We start from the raw sequence: 21,917 nt of genomic DNA, 5'->3' as shown, positions 1-21,917 counted from the left end.
GTGTCAGTGAGGACTCGAGCAGCGGCGTTCTGAATCAGCTGAAGCTTTCTAATAGATTTTTTAGTGAGACCTGTGAAGACACCATTGCAGTAGTCGAGTCTACTGAAGATAAAAGCATGGACACGTTTTTCCAAATCCTGCTGTGACATTAGTCTTTTAATCCTAGATATGTTCTTTCGGTGATAGTAAGCTGATTTAGTAACTGTTTTAATGTGACTGTTGAAACTCAGGTCAGAGTCCATGACTACTCCAAGATTTCTGGCTTTATCTGTTGTTTTGAACATTGCAGGCTGAAGCTCAGCGCTAACTTTTTTATACGTTCTGCCTTGGCTCCAAAAACCATTACCTCAGTTTTATCTTCGTTTAATTGGAGAAAGTTCTGACACATCCAGTCATTGATTTGTTCAATGCACTTACTCAGAGTTTGATTTGGAGCATAGTCTCCTGGTGAAATTGTTACGTAAATGTGTGTGTCATCTGCAAAGCTATGGTAACTTATTTTGTTGTTCTTCATTATCTGAGCCAGTGGTAGCATGTAGATGTTAAAGAGAAGAGGCCCCAATATGGAGCCTTGAGGAACCCCACATGTCATATTTGTCAACTCAGATGTGTAGTTACCTATAGAAACAAAGTTTTTTCTGTCGTTTAGTTAGGATTCAAACCAATGTAGAACTGTTTCCGAAAGTCCCACCCAGTTTTCCAGTCGGTCTAGTAATATGTTGTGGTCAACAGTGTCAAACGCAGCACTGAGATCTAATAATACTAACACTGAAGTTTTGCCACTGTCTGTGTTTAAGTGGATGTCATTGAAGACCTTTACAAGAGCATTCTCAGTGCTGTGGTTTGGACGAAAGCCTGACTGGAACACATCGAAACAGTTATTTAAATGCAAGAAGTCACTCAACTGTTCAAAAACAACTTTTTCAATGATTTTACCTAGAAATGGCAGGTTTGATATGGGCCTGTAATTGTTCATTACTGAAGCGTCTAGATTATTCTTTTTTAAGAGTGGTTTAATGACTGCAGTTTTCAGTACAACTTCCTTAGAAAGGCAACACAGTTTTAGGAGATGTTAATATTATATGTGTATGCTCTACATGGGACAGTCTTCATTATTATTCCTACAACAGCAATAGTTATGGAGCCTTCTGGGTCATCACTGAAATGGATCACATTTCTTCCATTGGGCACACAAGCAATCATATCTGTTTTCCTTTCATAACATAATTCATTGTAGCAAAGCAAAGATGGTTTCTTATCAACATACAGTAGGTGTTGTTCTTCTACATGGTCTCCTGTAAGCAGAGGGATTTTGACCCGCAGCAATGAAACATTCAGGTTTTCATGAGTGTTACTGAAGCGCATGTTATCTGAAAACAGAGATGATGGCATAGTTTACTTCTGAACAAGTCAGACAATTTATGGCAGAAAATAGAAAATGGAGTGCCTTTGTTACAACTTGATGTAGCAACAGATAGTATCACATGCAGAATCTTGACAACCTCTTTAAATAAGTTGACAACAGCTTTATTAAACATAAGGGTGAAAACTATGCATTGATTTGTACAGTGAAAAGTTTGGATGTTCTAAAACCACTCCTATCACTCCTGTCACTATTAATAGATTAGGGTCACTGCTTTGAAGACAGGGAACTGGTCACCGTGATGATTTGCAAAAGTCAGTTCAGCCCAAATGGCCAGACGTGCGGGAATCTGGGTGTTCTCTGAAGCTCACGGTAAATCACGTAGAGACTGCAGTGCTGTCACACTGCGTAGCTCTCCTGCGAAGATCACTCACGCCATACTCCATTAGCAAAAGGCTGCTCTCCACATGTCACCTTTTGAACAAAGAGACATGTATTCATCCAACACTAAAGGAGGAATGCTAGCAGCCATAAATAAGGTTTCCGTAAACACGGTCTGACACGAGAAAGAAGCCTGAGTAATTAATGTAAAAAACAATGTTGTATAACGTTTTTAGATTGGAGTATGTGCTGCAGTGTGTGTGTGTGTGTGTGTGTGTGTGTGTGTGTGTGTGTGTGTGTGTGTGTGTGTGTGTGTGTGTGTGTGTGTGTGTGTGTGTGTGTGTGTGTGTGTGTGTGTGTGTGTGTGTGTGTGTGTGTGTGTGTGTGTGTGTGTGTGTGTGTGTGTGTGTGTGTGTTGGATCTATAATGAAATGACTTTCAGATAATCTGAGCTGATGTGTTTCATAGTAAGGATCAGATGATAAAAGAGAGGGGTGATTCTTAAAGACAGGAGTTGATTGTCAAAGAAACAATGTGTCACTTCCTGATACTGTGTTTGCACTGTGTGTGCTGTTTCTTTTAATAAAAACATAGTGTATGAGCATAATGTAATTTCTGCACTTCAGCCCAGAGAGCACTATTTAGTTATGCACATTAGTAAATTAAATATTGCATTTATATAACGGTAGTGTTTTCTTGCACTTTTCTCAAATATCATGTTACTGCATTTGTGATTAGGCTTTCCCTGAAGTATTATCAGTATTGGTTTTGATATCCACCTGCTGTCGCTATGACATCATGGTATTGATTTCCCGGATGACTGCTGTGGAGAACTGAGTCACGTTTCCCGGAGAGGTTTGAGGATAAGCCAGTGAGGAAACCCCCTGTGGGCATGCTTTGGGCAGGGCAGAATACATCATGTCGCTTCTTTTTTATACAAGTCTCTGAGATACTGCTTCAAAGATGAGTTATGACACACTTTTCATAACACCACAGCCCTTACCTGCCTCAATAGGCTGCTCACAGTGTGATTGGATAATGAAAGCGCCTCTTTGAGCTCAAGGAGTCACACAGCTCTCTTTCACGTGACCTACAGCAGACCTTAATTAGTACGGCAGCAGATTGTCATTTGCATTTACGTGCCCCAGTGAGGAGAGGGGAGGTGGCGTGCATATGGGGGAAGGATAGTGGCACTTCAGGGCCCGTTTGCTTAACAGACCCCAAAGGTGCAGTCAATTCAGAAGGGTTGTTATTGAAGCTAATTCTAATCGTGGATAAATAAATGTATTTCATCGTTCCAAATGTTCTGTGTGGTATACAGGTACAGTGAATGGTTCATTTGTGTTAAACTACAGAGAAACAGATTGTCTTTCTTTAGTAAATGACCCCAAATGACGATATTTTTCAGACTGACTTATGTTTTAGCACTTTTTAACATAAAATAGTCTTTGAATTTCTCCCTGTTCACCATCTTCACTGATCCATTGATGTGCGCAGCAGATAAAGAAAGTCAAGAGAGCGTCATTATTTCAAAGTGTGCCCTGATCCCGACAAAAGATCCGCCTTATACCTGCTGGGAATTCCTGTCTCTGGAGAACAGGAGCTGTGCAGCCTTGTAAGACGCCTCCTTTTATTCAGCAAGCAGCGACATTTAGATGTTACATGCCTAAGGCTGTTTGCTTTCAAGTAAGAAAAGCCTTTGTTCTTGCATTGATATAACATCTATTCTGTGGTATCATGTTGAGATATTGTGCAGTTTTTGCACTCTACCATTACAGTACATGTGTGTTCCTTATGTGAGTTTCCATTGAATGTCGGATCATATAGACTGAAAACATAATCTGCCCCATCAGGGTTTTGTGTATTAGACGTACAATCTAAAAAGAAGATACATTAAAGCAACAAAAGAGGGGCTTTTTTACCAGGTTTCTCCATTGTTAAATAAAATGTCCTGTATAATCAAACATGCTTTTTAATATAATAAAGACACAGATTTACCTTGTTACTGTACTATATTTCAGTTGCTTAAGGTTAAAATCATCTGGATTAAATTAGTTTTTTGTAGATCATTATCTCTATCATTTGTCAGGCTGGTTGTCAGATGTACACATGCTACTGGCCAGTTTAATATCCAACATCATCCCTCATACTGTCTTCATGCCGCTAACTAACACTCGTGCCAATATTCTCTGCAGTGATTTGCATTTAGCTGCAGAGATCAATGCTCCATTGTCTAACATCGCTCTTGATTCTCCTGTATACCTGTAGCGCACCGATTCCCCCGCATGTGATCTCATGTCACATGTATTTCTTTGTTAAACACTATCCACAGAAAATGGAAGATTGTTTTTCTCCTGTACTCCATTTTGACCACTCCCCGGTACTTAAGTGTCTTGTTGATTGACAGCTAGGATCTCTGAAAGCCTCTGCTGACATCTTATTGCTCTGGGTCAGACACTGGCTAACAGGGGTTAGGCTTCAATCTCCTCCATATCTACTCTACTCACTTCCTCCCTCCTTTTTTTCACTGTCCACTATCTTTCTGCCTCCTTATAGAATGTCTTGCACTGCTGTAAATTATTGACTAGTCTGCAGTCCCGTGAGATTGAGCTAGTGTGCTGTTGTTGTCCGTCAGCAGCAGCTCAGAGCTTTTTTTGGTGGATTCCCAAAACCAAAATGGTGGGATTTTTCATGTCCAGAGTCTAAGGCAAGGGGAAGGATATCATTTCAATCCCTGCTAGCTACGTACTGACTGATGGGCAGAACATAGTGAATGAATAAATACATTTTTATTGCATGAATTTGGCTGCTTTATGACTGCAATCAATAGTGCATAACATAGTGCAAATAAGAGTGCAAACAGTGAGAAATGTTGCAAGAATCCTATTAAATTACTTACTGTTTTTGTAACTGCACAAAATGCACTTTGTCAAGTGCAATCCATTGAAGAAAACATTTCTTTAAGGTTATCAGTGAGTCCTGCAGATACAAAACTGAAAATAGTGGTATTCATATAGAAAACACTGACAGAATCAGGTTTATTTTTCCTATTGTCACCGTGAAAATATGAAGAATAACGATATATTATAATTAGTCCCTCTCTACTTCTTCCCATTGTCTCCCTTTGTGACCCTAAAGCCCATTTGTCCCTACTGAAGACAAAGGAACATCTTCATTGTTTATATTATCGACTGGACTCTGTAGTTTCTAATTTAATAGTGCATTAAGGGGCCTACTATTTTTAATGTAATTGTGGCAGCAATAATACATACCTGTATATAGACTACAAGTGCCCATGTCGATATTAAGTTAATTAAAAATGATGTGTTTGAATTATTTATGGATTAGATCTCTGACAGATGATGACGTTATATAAGCCTTTACTTACATAGAAATGTATTTATAGCTGAATCAATTATTTATTTATTTTCTAAACAATAAGAAAACTATGGAAAATCACCAGGCTTAACCTTTCTCATGTTTCCATATGTGATGGCTTGTTCCTGTTGGTATTTACTGCAAATGTTTCAAAAAATAATGATTACATTAACTTGGTGTCTCTTCAGTTTGATATCAAAGCTTTATCTCATTAACTCTCTTGATCATCCATTTAACATTGAATACATGTAACAGTGTTGCTGAGTCATTTTAATTTGAGAATGAGTTTTAAAAATAGTTTTCCACATACATATTGTAATACCTCTAAAAAGCTGATGTCTCTTTGTTGGAGGCCAGCTTGTGATGAGTTGGTTTTGATCATAATTGTTAAACTCAGTAACCTGAGGCTGCGCCCGGAGACGGCAGCTCGTTCAGGGGAATGTTGTTTCGGTGTGAGGAAGACCTTGCTGCTGAAGATGAATGCTGCTTCATTGTGCTTCATTGTCCTGGACTTATTATTCCTGTGACAGTGTGACATCACCCCCCAGCTCTGAACAGGGGTTTTTGAACAGTATTGAGTGGCTCAAGGTTGCCATCAGATGTGACTTTAAATTGGCTTGAATCCCTGCTATGAAAAGCCGCTGCTGCACGTACAGCGGTATGTGTTGTGAAATTACCTGTTGCTTAGGAACCAGAGTGACTTGGTGCTTGAAAGCAGGCTTTGCCAAGGTCTTTGAACACAGGAATTCATCTAGAAGTGTTTATTATTTATACTTTCTATTATGTAACTATGTTGCTTGCATTTTGAGGCAGATTAACCATTATATCTTATCTTCTAATTTTGCTGAGGAGATCCTTATGTTTTACTATTTTGAAGAGATTTAGTATTTGTATTATCTCTTGTCGTTCTTATATGAACTGCTTGTGAACGAAATAGCCTAAATGGTGTTACTCGTTCACTCCTAAGCCTATTTTGTTGTTGTTATCCCATATGCACATTTCACAACCATTTAAAGGTATGTGTGAAAACATATTTTCAGCTTACTGAGGATCTTGGTGATTGAGAGGCCTTGAGAAAAACTGCCCACATGTTTGGCCCTGTGACACGTGTTGTCATTGTCGCTGAGCATGGTGATTAAATCCTTCTCACCTGAGGGATTCAATGATATGCTTCACAGGTGTCTGAAATATGCATACCTGAAGTTTTACAAAATACCTGACTGCCATTCTTTTCACCAGTTTCAAACTATTATTATCATGAATCATGGTAAAAGGATGAAGTCCATGCCAAGGAGGAGCCCATTCAGTTTTGGTTTGGACCAGAATCAATGGGATTAAACATTAAATATTTATCAATTATTCATACAGCTTTGGTGGAGGTGTGCTATTCATATTAAAATAGCCATTTTGCATTGAATGGCCTCGAAGTAATGTATTATTGCGTGTAAAATAGACTTTTGTAAATGCCAATATATCCCTAAGAGGTTTGAGAAAATGCTACTCTCAGTGAGCTCATTTAACACTGAGGCAAAGGAGAGTGTTCCTTGATAAAACATCTCCATCTGAAATTAAAGAGCCTCCAGAAAGTGCTCGAAGCCTTTACAATTAAGGTAATCAGACACCAAATCACAGCTGTTGCCAGAGATTAAAAAAAAAAAAGAAAAGATTCTTTCTTGTATGATTATCCAGAAATAAGACAAACGCCTACAGAGACATGCAGGCATGTTGCTGTACTGAGAATTGTGCGGGGCAGAATTTAAAGTCAATGGTTTTCAAAAGCAGCTAATCAACGTCTTATTATTCTACACAGGCAAAATATAGAAGTTTTTCCTTGATTAGGGAATACTGTTAAAGTGAGTGTAGTGGACACCTTCCCACCCTCTCTCCCTGATTAGCACTCCCACTGTGAGGCAAAGCGCGGGTCGAATGAAGGCGGCAGACGCAGTCCCATCAGCGGGGGCCGCATCAGAGGAACAGCAGCACTTCAAATGGAGGTTTTCAAGGCATACAGTCATACATTTTTCATCTGCAACCGGCTTTGAGGCAGGAGAGGGGGCAGGCTCCAATTGAAGGCTTCTAACAACAAACCAGGGCTTTGAGAGACAAAAGGTAGACGGGGGAAGGGCACTTGAAATGAGAAACAACAAAAATCCTTTGTTTACAATAGACGAACAAGGAGCTGTTGACAAAGTCAATGTGGCTGCTGAAGTCAGCAGAGTAGCAAACAACACAGCCCAATCAAAAGATAATGGCAGAGCAACAATTGTGACAACTGTATGCTTCAAATAATTGCTGCCACAACAAGAAACTTGAATAGATTCGTAACTTGCAATTTGTTTTGCTGTCATCTTTAATTACGTTTTCGAATCTGAATAGATTTTTGCTATAAGGCCGTAAATTGCCGTAAAAAGTATCTTGTGAGCAAATACTCAAAATATTTTTAAAATCCCATAAACAATATGAGGGGAGCTAAATACTAAAAACTCCAAAAACTACTAAGATATTATGCTTTACCATATTAATGGATAAAGTCCTCTATGAGTTGGCCAAAAAGAACGTTTAATTGCATTAGATTGTACAGGTGTATCTTATAAAAAACGCTCCCTGATTTTTACACAGCGGTAAATAGATTTTTATTAAATTACTTTGTCAAAAATAAGTTATAATGGTGCTGAGCTTTTATTTTGAAATGCACGTTAGCAGTTCTTGAAGCCTTCAGTATAATAATGTATCTTAGTCTAAGCTTGAACTACGGGCAAATGTGTATTTTTAGCACAGCCCTTTTGGTAGCCGGTGTCTTATTAGTATGCTGTAAATATTGAATGGGCACTTCCAAGACCCTGCTCTTCAAAGACGGCACACCATCTTTTTCAAAATTCCGAAACGTTAATATATTTCTTATCGTTGTACAACTAAACCTTAGCAAAATCATCCTAGGCCTCTGTGTCATTTGATCCAGGCGACTCTTTATCTGCGGGGTGAATCAGAAATATGAACCTGTGCTTGGGTAAATGCATCCTGGCCATAAAACGCTGCCCCGCATCCCATAAGCAGACAGTGGAGCTCCGCAGAGCGTCTGCACATTTAATGACTGATTTTCCCGGCTCTGTTGAGTCCTCTGGGTGCAGAGCTCGTCTGGATGCTAATGTAGCCTGACATCTCCATCCTTGTTTAAACAACCTCTGTTATCCTGAATGGAATACTGCAACGGCAAATTAAAGGCAACTTTGATTAAAAAAAAAGATGCATCTGAACTCTACTGCTCTACTTTTTCTGTGCACTCAGATCTCAGCCTTGTCTGATTTGATTCTGAAAATATTGTGTAGGCGATGTACAAGATGAAAGCCCTTTCAACACAAACAAGGGTTTTACTTATTTACTGTTGAGTCAAGTTTTTATGTATGCAGCATAGTTTAGAGGATTTAACACGTCAAGTACAATTCAGTGACGGATGACGTTTCATACTAAATGTATCATCATGCATTTCACGTTACTTATTGTTTCAACTGAGAAAAGTGTCACAAGCTTGATAGAAATTCTGTGAAACTCAACACATCTTCACATGAACTCCCCTGTAAGGTTCATTTTTCTGACTTCAGACAATGTTTAAATGACAATGAATAAGAATGTAGTCATTGCAAATGTTCCTTGACACAGGCCTCTTACTGCAGTAGCCAGTTGATGTGCAGTGATCCCAGTTGTCTATGTCTTATTCCCGGTCCTTGCCAGTTTGGGAATCTAGAACAGATGTTGCATTTTGAGAAAGCTTCATCCTCACTTTAGTAGTCAATTGTAATTTCCATTAATTCAATTAAAAAATAAATAAAATGGATTTCTGCGCTTCCGCATGAGAAAAGTGGATTTAGTACCTCATCACTTAGAAACACATAAGGAAGAGATATCACAATGGCCATCTCAAGGAGCAAGCAAAACAGTGAAAACACGTTAGCCTATATTTGTATCAGAATTGATTATCTCTTTTAATAAAGTTGCAGATACTTCCGGAGGTTTTGGCCTAAGTGAGAAAAAGTAATGTATTTATTAATTTCTAATATAGTTAATGGGTTAAAGTCCATTAATCCCAGCCTGCAAGCCAGCCTGAGTTTGGTGAGCAAAGGTGGAAATATGTAAGTAAGTATGCTGCGGTGAGTCCAGATCCAGCAGTGGCATCCAGATGAAGCTATGCATTTGTTCAAGAGATTAGAGGCGGCGTGGTGTCACAAGGGCAGTCAGACCTCGAGCTGTACGACTGGAAGCAGGTGGCACGTTTTCTACGTCTTGGCTAAGAGGGATTAGGCCTCTGGAGGGAGAGGGAGCGTATTTGATTAGCCTGTTCAAAGGTTCGGGGGGACGCTGGCCTGTTCATGTGATTAGCTTGAGCTGGACTGATTTCTGAGGAGGTGTGTTTTGAAACGTCTTGCGAAAGAAAACAGTTACTTCAGTGGCCTTCTCTTTAATTTTTAAAAAGCTGGTCAGTCAGCTACTTGTGTGCACACAGTATATGTTTTTAACATATACTGTACCAAGAAGTTGATGAATGATTATTGTACATACACTCGAAGCAGGGGACTCCATTTTTACAGTGCCATCAACATTTTCCAATGGCTTTAATCTGTGTTTATAAAGTTCATAATGAAGTTACTTTGTTAGTAACAACCAAAAACGTGGTTCTCATGTATTTTAATGTCCTAGAAACCCCCCCACACCCAAAATTGCACAAAACAATATGCCAAGATAGATCTCATATGTGTGGCGTACAGTTAAAGAAAACGGTTCCCTCAAAAACTGATAAATTGGCTTAATTATAACATAGGAAATCCCATAAGTGTTATTTGATCAGCATACTGCATATGTTTGCATCTCTGCGTTCACAGGCAGAGTAGAGTGGAGTCTGGTGGGCGGGGGTGTCGGGAGGTGACCCGCTGCACCCACCAACCCACACACTGCGCCTCCCGGGAGGAGAGGGCTCCGACGGCTGCCTGGCTACAGGGAGTGTGAGCAGCCCAGAGAACAGCACCAGAGCACAGGACGGAGTTATCGGGTGATGTTGTGTGGGCTCGACTTCAGATCGCACATTACAGCACAAAGAGCTCAGAACGCAGAACATGATCGGTCTGGGTCGAGTGTTACTATCTCGCTCTGGCTCATTTCATTAGGATGATTTTTGGCGGATCCTTTCTGATTTTAAAATTGTTAGTGACACGCTAAAAGCCATGAATGCTTTCAGGCGATATGACTCTATCTGCTGCTCTAAAACTAAATGGTCTTTTATTGATATAGTTAAATGGGGTAGACAAGAAACAGGCAGGAATAGTATTTCAGTATTTTTAAACACAGATGCATTAAACTCCTCTCAATGCAGAGATCAGGAGCATAGCATTGTCTTAATCCCTCGATTTCTCAAATCTGCACCCTGGAAGGAGTAACCAGCAGAAAATATGAATTACTTTATAACTGATATGAGACGTCATGGTTGATTGAGATCAAGGCTGTGTGCAAGAAATCTTAAAATTGGGAAGCTGTTTGTAAAGCTTTGGCCAGATAATGCATATCACGCTAGTCCACCCTGATGTAAAGATGTAATGCCTTTTAGTGCTTTAGATGTATTTTTTGTGCTGTATTCTTTCAATGTCACACTACTGTAACTGACTCAAAGTGAATTAAAGAGCTCTTTTAAGGTGCAATGATGCACATTTTTCTCCCGATAGTTCGCAGAATATTTAGGAAATGTGGGTTCCCTATCCCTGCGTTCAGTACAGCTAACCTTTCAAGTACTGACTGATGTCCCAACATCAAGAGAAGGAAACATATCGAAATGCATGTCTCTGAAGTCCCTCTGTCGCTGAAGAAGACATTCATTTGGAGGGGAAAATGTAGTGTAGGCCTTTTGAGAAACTGTTGCACTTGACTGGTCTCTTTCTGGATGTTAATGCATTATATTTTCCACTAGTTTGTGGGGAGTATTGACAGAAAAATGTGCATATCTGTGTAAAAAATTGCATATGTGTGCAAACCGGCTCATTTGATGATAATTGTCGAGCATGGGTCTGCGTATACATGGGGCTCGGTGTCTGCCTGTTAAGTGACAGCATAATTACACACAAGGCTAAATAAGGCTCGGAATGAGTGTGCAGAGTGATAGCAGTGGATGTGGAGGGAATACTGATGGTCTAACAATGTCTCTGAAGCCTCGTCCCTTTGTTCAGGTTCCTGCTGTATTTGCCTACGGCCGCCTCCTCCCCTCTGCAGCGAAGCGAGCTCATTGGAGGACGGCAAAGTCACGGGTTGACGTTCAGGAACGCAGAGTGAAGGATTTTAACTGTTGCTAAGGTATTTTAAATGGTTAGTTGACCATTACAGGACATCATTTGCTGTCCATCCTCACCAGCGGATTGCTAGGAGATAGCATGGAATTTGTTGAAAGTGTGAAATCTCACGATTACTCAGTTTCTCAGCAGGCCGGAAAGTCTGCACTATCACTTGCTGTCTGGGATGTTGATGGCTTCAGGCAATATTTGTTATTGAGATTGACCCACATCATGTTGCATTTATTTATATTGAACGTCTTTTAAATCCTCTGCCAAGAGATATTTGGCAACGACTCCTGCTGTCTACTGAAAGGCCTCTTTTAGATGGAAGTGGAAAAAAAATCTCAGGTTCATCCTCAGTTCAGAGCTCATGGAGGAGGAAAGCTATTTCAGCGCTGCAGACTGGGGGAGGCAGGGAAGAAAAGGATTTCTCAATTTCTTTCCTTCATTTTCTATTCTTGTATGGAATTAAAAACTCAATGAACTGTCTATTGCGTTGGAGGTTATACTGCAGAACATGACTAACAGACATTTAAAACGACGACAAAAAGCAGCTGTAACACTATCTATGCAAAAGATCTGAATGAATAGTGAAAAAGAAAATGGTCTATCTGTGTTTCTATTTGCAGTGATGGCTGACATTGGGAACATCACCTCCTGCTTCTTGCATTAACACCCCTGCAGCCTTTACACAACTCAGAATTGGAGCCAGTCCAGGTGAGCTCACACATCCACACAAAGACACACACTCCAACATCTCTTTCTGGATGACAAACTGGTGCAGTGAATATGTTCAGTACATGTTACTGCACTGTACTGAAGGTGACAATGTATTTGCCAACATTTCACTGCACCTCTACCTGTCATTGAATTGGTACAACATATCTATGTTACCTCCTCGCTCCAGTTAAACTAAAAATAAGCTCAGTCAACTGCCAGCAGCAGCTTGTCTCCTTCTACTTCTCTGTTCCTCTACCCTCCTCGTGATACTCTAGTCTAAATGTAGGTTCACCTCAGACCACACACCATCGTTATGTGTGCGTTCAGAGAGGAGAGCGCAGCCGCTGGCCCTGTCTGTGTTTCTGGGGGAGCTCATCATGGCGGCTGCGTGTAGCAGCGTGAGGCTGGGCTGCCTGGGACTGTTGGTATTGAGCAGGGAGCAGCGCCCCGGGCACAATCCATCAAAAAGGAGCTGTTGCACTGTGGGAATAGACATGAATAATCCATGCTTTCTTTACCCTTTCCTGTGTAACTATGCCTATCCCATTACAATCTCTGTTGCCTTTTCTTCAAATATCCAACTGCTGTATTTGTATTAATCATTTATTTCGACTCTTATTATTTTATAACATCCAGTCCTTATCTTCAAATATATAATTGGGAGATTTGATGTTCTCAGTGCAACCTTAAAGTATTACAGAAAGAAAAGCTGATAAAAATGTCTAATATGTTAATATTCTTTTATTTAGTTTTACTGTAAGCTATTTTTATTAAGATTACGTGTGCAAAAATAGATTTTGTGTTATTTGGCATGTCCCAAAACATAATCTCCATCTTTATCAGACTACAAATAATTGCATACAATGAATAACCAAACCCACAATCTTAAAACTAAAATAACTAACATTTCTCAATTTTTCTACCATGTACTGTAGGATGGCAAATATGGTCACATTTAATTATTAGTCTAACTGTGCTACTTTTAAAAGGAAAGTAAGTCAAGCTGATTAATTACCCAGGGTAAAGGACCTCAATCATATGTATTATTATTATTATTATTATTATTATTATTATTATTATTATTATTATTATTATTATTAATTTCTATGATGTTGGAAGGGCTCGTTTTACTACTACACACGTTATTTTATTTTTCGTTATTGTGACTAAAATGCAGGGTTAGTTGCAGCAGGAAGATAAAGGGCTAGTGGACTGAATCTGGTTGAATACGGTGTGTAAAGAACAGATTTTATGGATGATTCGAGCTTTGGGGGCTTTCTAGTTTGCAGTTTTTTTATGGGGGTCGTAAACATTGATTTGTGCAGCGTTGTTAATCGAGGACCCTCTTGAGAGCTCTGAGCCGTAATCACTGTTTGTGAAGTCCTGTGTTTTTTTTCTCCTATCTACAGATGATAGCCTCACTAACCTTCAACACTATTCCTCACTAGGTGAATAAAGCAGTGACTGCTGCTGCTGGAGAGATTTCATACTACAGAACTGGGTTGTACTTTAATGGACTACTGCCCCACTGTGGCAGTAACATTGCTGTGCCCATTGTGCCTGTTTCCTTCCTTTAACCACATATACTGTACAACCTTCCCTGGGTGTGAACTCACTTTTCCCCATCCAACATCAGCTGGTTTATATATTTATTATCATCCTCACATTTCCCCTTCGTTTTGCTGATAAATGAATTAAATCCTCTGGTGGTGATGAATATCCAGTGAGACGTGAGGAGGGGTTTACGGGCTCTGGATCGGAGCAATTATAATGTGGACAAATCGTTTGGCTTTAATTAGATCTTGGAATATCTGATAAGATACCCAATCTCATTTTTTTATTTTTTTTATTTTAACAGCTCTGTGCCTGTGAGATGAAAAAGATGCTAACTGAATCAAGCAAAGTGAGAATTTGATATGAACTGAATCTCTTCATTGATCTTGTGCCCACCAGGTGGTATTGAATAGCAGGATTTTAAATGCGAGCATGTGATACTGCATAACTTAAACTGACCATTAGAGATGTGCTATGTTTGCAGATTGGGCTGTGTGAGGGGTTTGTGATGTGCCCGCTCTCTACCGTCCTTCCTGCTCAATAAATCTTGCTTTTAGGTTCTCCTGCTTTTAGGTTCTCCTGCTGTTAACCCCGATGAAGATCTCTCTTCAATAGATATTCTGCCCAGTGCAGCCATGATTGTTCCTTAATATCACTCAAACAAGTCAGTCAGAAAAAATATCCCCCCCAGCTTTTATTCTGCCTCCATGAGCAGTAAAATCAATACGCTCTGGCTGTGCAGCTGGTGGGCGAGGCTGGTGCTTCTAGAGAGGAGCAAATGCACACCAGCGTGCGCACATCCTGCAGAGCACTAATGCACCTCGGGGCTCTGACATCAATTAAGGGAGACAATGGACAACTGTCCTGTGCGCTGCAAGCTAAAAGGCTTGAATGTTTGAATGCAATGTGGGCGTGATTATATTTTGGAAGAAACCGCCTTTAATAATAATTCATCTGTTAAAGTGACATTTTTGCACCAAGGCCCTTTTTTATGCTTTTCTTTACTGAGATAATAAGATTGCTTCGCCCATGTTGTACGCCAAATATGAAGCTAAACCAGGAAACAGTGTGGACCAAACTTTTTCTTGGATGTGAGCAGTGACTTACATAACTAGAGGTTTCTTGATAACCTCACGATGATGACAAAACTTTAGGAAGTCACTGCTTCCAGCCAAAAAATCTACGTAACATCACAAAAAGCACAACTTATAGTTTTTACATTTTCGCACATAATAAACATGGTAGATAACAGGTATTAATTAGAGAGCTACAGATTTGCTCGAGGTGGATTTTGTTACATTTGGATTGACCTATGGCTTGCTGTTTCCAGACCTTATGCTAAGACAAGCTAACAGGCTGCTATCTGTAGCTTCATTTGAGGTAAAAACAAAATTGTCTTATGCAAAAAAAAGGAAATAAGCATTTTTTTGAAAGACTATTTATTTTAAGGGTCAAACTGTACACAGAGTTATATTGAAAAGAACAGGAGATGCTTTTCAAGTGGTTTCATTCCCAATACTCTGTACTGGATGTTTACTCTTATTTCGTATTAATACATGTTTGTTCTCTTTTTTTCTAGAAGTGAATAAGGTGTGAGTCTAAAGTCTTATACAGAGCCTGGTATCATTTTTCAGACTGTGTTATGCGTTTGAGTCTGGCCTGTCTGGACACAGTTGGAGCTTTTCCATCTCTACGTTTCCTGCACCTACCGGTCTTCTAATAATAGTAGAGCGGTTGCCAAGGTGCAAATGGTACAACTCAATGTTTTATTTATTTTGTTCGCTCAAATGTATTTCCTAGCAGAGTGTCAGAACCTTAATCTGCAGCAGAGATGGCCGTCCACGCCCACATCATGTTTTCATTTATGCCTTTTTGTCAGTGGGGGAAGCCATTACAAAATCGTATCACTCGAGGAAATCGAGGAGCAATTCTCTCTTTCCACAGAAGCCATGTTTCCATCACTCAATTTAATGACATGAATAATCTGAAGATTTTATTTATTCCATTTTGAAACAATATTCTGCATAGTAAAATTCTTAATAATAAAGAATTCTTAATACTAATAATGTTTTTTCTGTCATTTTGTTTTAAAGGATGATGCTCTCCACCCCACAAGCAGCAGGATTGGCTGTGACCACAGTATTTTTCCACCCTCCCGCCTTCCTCTTCCACACCTCGCTGCACAGAGCTGACTTCAGGTATGCTTGTTCTGCTTTTTTTGGCCCTCTTAAATTGGGTTTCCCCCTGAAGTGCTTCCAGAAAGACGACGGGATAATGTATCAAAAAAGCATCCAGATCAAATCAAAAGCTCTGTGTTCCTCTTGATGGCTGTATCTGAGCAAGGAGGGGCAGGGCATGGCTGACGTCCCAGAGTCATGGCGGGGAGCTGGACTCCAGTATGTCTTCCTCTCCTCTCTCAGAGCTCTCTGTTTGTCACTCGCTATCACCGTCTGTCACGCCACAGAGCGCCACGGCAACACACTCTCCTCACATGCATCTTTCCATCTTGGCCATGATGGCAAGCGGTCCCTCAACACCTCAAAAAGGAAACATGTCATCCCTCTCTTCTCACACTGTGCTAAAAAGGCCCCTCTGCCCCCGGGGGGGCTCTACTCTTCCTCTGTCGATCGATACGCTGAACCCTCGCCTTCATTCATCTACCTATATATCCGTCTTCCTGTCTTTACGCCTTGCCATTTGTCTCCAGTCTTTATCACTTGTCTGTATGCTCACTGAGGATCTCTCAATGGCTTTTGTTAGTGATCAATATACTCTGTACCTCTCTCTTTAAAATATAAATTATGAATATTAGTGGTTTTAATATGGATCTTAAAAGCAGGACATCCTGCTTATGGTATGTCCTCATTACGTACCGTGAGTGCAATCCTTCCCACTGATGCAAATCTCTCACATTGTAATATATTCCGCCTGTTTGGATTTTGCTTTCCTTAGCATTTCTCTCCAAAATGTACCTTAGATTGCTTTTTTCCCTCTGCATTCAACCCCCACGCAAGCAGTATTGATCGCTCAGCGCACTAATTATCCTGCTTGGCCTTGGATGTCTCTGTGAATTGCAGTCAGTCTTTGATCGACATGTCTGGATGTCTTGCGTTACCGTTAAAAAGGGACAGAAGCTGTTTTTATTAGAGATATTAAGAGTATGTTTAGGTTTCGACTCCTGATCTTTATATAAACAAGTGTGACACCTTCCTAAATGACCAATATGTCTATCTGCAGTTCCTATGCTCAACAATAAGCTCTGAACTTGGCTGAGCATCACCTACTGTATGTGGGTGTGTATGTATGAGGGCAGTATTTACATATGCATCCATGCATATGTGATATTCTGTATATATGTGTGTGTGTGTGTGTGTGTGTGTGTGTGTGTGTGTGTGTGTGTGTGTGTGTGTGTGTGTGTGTGTGTGTGTGTGTGTGTGTGTGTGTGCACGCGCCTGTGGGCAAAAGTACAGGTCGGTACATCCTGCTCTGCCGCCATCTGTGCTCAGGCAGGCAACAGGCCACTTCATACTCAGCCTCTCCATACTGCACATTTCTCTGTTTGTTTTTATTCATTGATTTATTAAGTTATTAAAATGTCATCAGTTTTGTGTCAGTATTTAAAAACAAATATGTGCCAGTCTGATGCGGGCATTTAATTACCTGGAGCTCCTAAAATATTTAAAATGTATACTTATTGCTACATTTGTGCCAACTTCAATTTAAAAGCAGGGTTAGGATTAGGTTTAACTGTGTCACTGAAAGGTTTAACACTTTATCTATCATTCCCCTTTTTGTAAGATTTGTGCATCTCTATTTTTACACATTCAAAATATGTCTTATAGTAGGAAACATGTCCACCAACACACGGGGGAATCCGTGACCTTAGATTGAATTATACATGTTTTTGCGTAGCATTACGATTCTAGATACATCCTCCCACTGTTTCCATGATTACAATTTCCGTTGCGTCTGTAAGTGTCAGGCATTATGATGGTAGATTGGTAATCAATAAGGAGCTCAGGAGTCGGTGTCACTGGTGACCTTTCTCTGGGCTCAGAGGAGCCTCGGCCAATGACATTTTAAGCTCAAAGGTCCCCATGGATAAGCACTCATCAGGCTGCGTGTAAATGACACTTTTGGCATTCGGTTTCTAAACAGTGCTCAGCCTGGCAGAACATATAGAGGCACCGACGCAATCTGCAATGTTTAGCATGAGCCGCGCCTATACATCGTAGCATGTAGCCAGAACATATTAAAATGGGTGAGAGACAGCTTACAGAAAGATGCAGACTTTGCAGACATAAATAATTCAGTTGTTCACTGAAATATGCAGACCGGCTTGATAAGCTCTAATGAGCTGAAACATCTGTCTGCCGGGGGCATGTTGTGACCCTTGTCGCCCTCTCCAGCCCTGTCCATTGGACCCCTCTGTTTGGCACTCCTGTCCTCACCTGCCGGCCCAGGGAGTCAGGCTTAGTCGTGCTCAGTATATGAGGATGCCCACCCCAGCGTCAGAGCCATCTGCCAGCTCCCCTCCGGGCGGCAGCCAGGTGCTGGGCACGCTCTCACAGCTCTGCCACAACAGCACCGCCTGCTGCGGTTAGCCTCCTGTGCCAACTGTTGATCATCATGTCCTCTCATTCCCGCCCAGAGACTCATTATTAACCCAGGGACACGCTGTGCTTAATTTAGATTTACAGCAGACTAAAGATGGATTTAGAGTTCGTTGATATTTTTTGATGAATTTCCTAAAGCTTCATTGGGACTTTGTTGTGTGTTGCTGTGCTCCTCCTCTGTGTTTGCTGCAGGTCTCCCGGGTTGTTTCCCCTCGAGATGCAGTTTGTGTTGAAGCAGCATTTTACACGACACTGCGCTTACATGTTCACTGCTGCGCTGATGTTGGAGTTATACTCCATAGACACTAGCGACATCGGGACTAAAGTCAAACATGTACAGGTTGAACATGAAGAAACTAAATTCTCGCTAAATCTGTTATGTTTTTTAAATGATCTGAATCCTTTCAGTAGGGTTTCACCAGTGTTTACTGTATGTTTGTGTTGTATGCAAATGACTACACAGGAAGCTGATCCAACACACAAGGCAGAGGGAGCTTCATTGCTTCTGCTTCACTTTGTACAGCTTCAGTTAATGATCTGGGTTTTAGGGAATACATGTTTCAGTATCGTCATGACAACAGCCATTGATTTTGTTTGTTTATCCTTTATTGTTATGGATATACTGTATAATGATGATTTTCCCTACATATACTTCATTAATAAGTTTTCAAATTGTCTTATCAATTAGGATCCAGTCACAGTATATTCACTAAACACTCCAAATCCTGAACTTGTATCATGTAACATATAACCTTTGTTATATGATACAAGTTCACCCCTTCAAGTAAATACTCCACACACTTCTGATTCCTATTATACAAAATAATATTATCTTCAATGGATTAGTCACTGAGCTACAATGGATTTAATTCCCTATATTTTCTGGCATTGAAACTTTTGACGTTACATCTTAGAGGCTCATTTTATCCGCTTTCAAGTATTTATGTTAGAAAAACACTTTTAAGCTTATCACTAACCTCAATTAAAAAGCAAGATTATAGCTTAACAAGTTATTTGTTTCATCAAAGATTTAACCCTATCAGAGCACATATTAACGTCTGCTTTTTCAGTCATTTATTCTTTAATTTCTTCTTACCCATGGAGCCCTGCAGATAGCCATGGGGCCAAAGGCCTCATTTCTCAGCTCAGTTACTCAAAACAGATGAGCGCCACATGCCTGGAGAGGGTACTAAACATACTTTATTGCTCTTTAATAATTGCTTTTCAACATTGTTATCTTAATGCAGTCCCTTTTTATGGGATTTGAGAAAATACCATTTACTAGCTCTCGGGAGCAGAGTGGCAGTCTTGGATGTGATGTGTCGTGCCACCTGTGTGCCGGTCTGTCTCCCTCCTGCTGTTTGGCTCTTTTAAGAGGCCTGATTCATTGGCAGGCTGTAGCCTTATGATATTAATAGATCTCTTTGCAGTCGGGATGGCTCTCTTGTGTGTTAGGCTTTTAAGTAATATGTTCCCGGACAGTGATTCAAGAAGACGCTTTCCTAAGATTATGACATTTTTTGTTTTGTATATAACTGCAGATCATTTCATAATTTCAAATGTTCAGACTGAGTTCCTTAATAGTCAGAAAAGGACAAATTATTATTATTTTACTATTAAAATGAAACATTCCTGGTTCTTCAACCCATACTTGGCCTTGTGTTCAAGGTCACAATGTATAGCTGCACTGAGAGGGACTTCATGCATTATGTATGCAATATTTCATTCATTGCTAATTAGCACTTACAGGAAAGGATGCCCCCCTGATTTCCCCTGATTTTAGTCACATTTGCATAAATATAATGGGGCACATGAGAGTGTAAAGCCCAACGTCTGTCCTCCCCTAGGGTAGCAGGAGAGGTGTTACTGGGATCTGGGTGCACAAGTGATAATTGTTAGAGATCTGCTATTCTGACGCCCAGCGCATAAACTAAACGGTGTGAAGTGAACAAAGACACTGGCTAGCAAACACATGCACCATGAACCTGTAAAAGACAGAATTAAAGATAAAACTCTTAATTCACTTGATTTTGAAAAATGTGTAGATCAATTGGTGTTTTTTTTAAAGTACAATTTGCAATTTGAGTATGACAGATGGACACTTTTCACTGTATTTAACGTGAGCAAGGTGCATAAATGCTAGTTTTAGACCAGTGTAATTATTATTCAAGATTGATGGCAATGTTGATGTGAGCAGATTGAGATCAAACACCAGTGATTCTTTCTATATAAATGTGATATGCTTTAATTGAACATTTGTGTTACTCAAAACTGGGAATCATAAAAAGAGGGTTGAATAATGGTGGTGATTTGGGTGTGGGGGTTGCGGTTTGAGGGAAGGGTGATACATTATTCACAGGGGTGGGGGCCTTAAGTGCCAAATGAATTTGTTTTTTCTTTCCAGTTGGACGGTAGAATAAATGGGTGCTGTCAGTTGTGCAGTAAAGTGCCGTGCATTCATTTAGACAAGTGTTATTGCAGCACAGGAGCAATACGGTTTTACTGAAGCAGGCCAGCCTGGTGGGTGGAAGCTGTGTAATTATCTCCGGTTCCTATGATGGCAATGATTGTTGAAACAGCCAAGTGGTCCCAGAGCACAGCAGGTGTCAGGCTGCAGGTTTGTAGGCCTGTGGATGGGTGTGAGTGCACACCAGCAGTTGGAATAGTAGAGACTGAACAGACCAGTGCCTACATTTTTTTATGTTTATATGTCGGGACAATGGTAAACTCAAGTTACTTTTGCGACTAACTTGAGTTTAATTTTTTGCATGGTGGCTAATAATGTCATGAAAACCAAAAAGTCTCCCAATGGATCAAACACCATCCAAAACAATTTCAGCCTGATATCTTGCCTGTAATCAAGGAACAATCAATAAAGCATTAACAGGTTTTCTTTTCATCTTGCTATATGTCACATCTCTTTATAATTATCTTAGAACATATTTAGAGTAGATTGGTGTTGACAGATATGGCGTGGCACTGATTAAACGGAGCAACCAGATGTTTCTATTTTTTTCTCGTTTTCCACCATTGCTTCTAAGCGACTATGACAACGTGCAAATGCAGAAACACAGACATCTGCTGCATTTCAAAGGACCAGCAGCACGGAAAATGAATACTAATGTTGCCTGACCGTATTTATCTGTCTGACATTAAAAAGAGCTCTACTTATTCCCTGTGATGCAGAAGAAACTTTGAAACTGCCGGACTTTCAGTGGTCTGAGTCAGATAGTGGATATGACAGATGTTTGCCAAGAGATATGGCTTCTGTTGATGTTCACACACAACTTGGAATGAGATATTACTTCTGCAGGTTTATTTGTTCTCATCCTGAATCCCTGTGTCAATTTCTGCTTCTGCTGCAGGGACTACTCCGGACAGACAGTAGCAGATAATACATTTTACAGCAAGAATATTAGGAACACACATGCAGTTAACACACTATAGTATACACGACTTGGACCAAATAAGGGGTTTGTCCTCTTCAGTGAGTACTGTAGGTCTCTGCAGTGCAAATACTCACCCGTGCAATACAAATCCTAGCTATGAAATATTTGTTTCATGTAGTCTTGCTTCAGCCACAGTCAGAAGGAGATG

The 21,917-nt window shown here is 40.2% G+C and overlaps 1 protein-coding gene across 5 annotated transcripts in view; it reads left to right on the top strand.

Annotated features, from left to right (window-relative positions):
• The window catches only part of ccdc33 (coiled-coil domain containing 33), a 45,667-nt gene that overhangs the window by 6,426 nt on the left and 17,324 nt on the right, over positions 1 to 21,917 (top strand). For 2 of the 5 annotated variants that reach the window (XM_079682789.1, XM_079682788.1), the window contains exons 4-5: positions 12,060 to 12,147; positions 15,798 to 15,902. The gene's annotated coding sequence lies outside the window, so the exon portion shown is untranslated. Of the gene's footprint in view, positions 1 to 7,212; positions 7,232 to 11,948; positions 12,148 to 15,797; positions 15,903 to 21,917 lie in introns of those variants that run through there. The other 3 variants (XM_079682791.1, XM_079682790.1, XM_079682792.1) reach the window with 3 other exon arrangements.

Source organism: Notothenia rossii (genome assembly GCF_949606895.1).
Source record: "Notothenia rossii genome assembly, chromosome: 5".
Classification (NCBI taxonomy): domain Eukaryota; kingdom Metazoa; phylum Chordata; class Actinopteri; order Perciformes; family Nototheniidae; genus Notothenia; species Notothenia rossii.
Note: the sequence above shows the minus strand (reverse complement) of the source record. Positions and strands in the feature narration are given on the sequence as shown.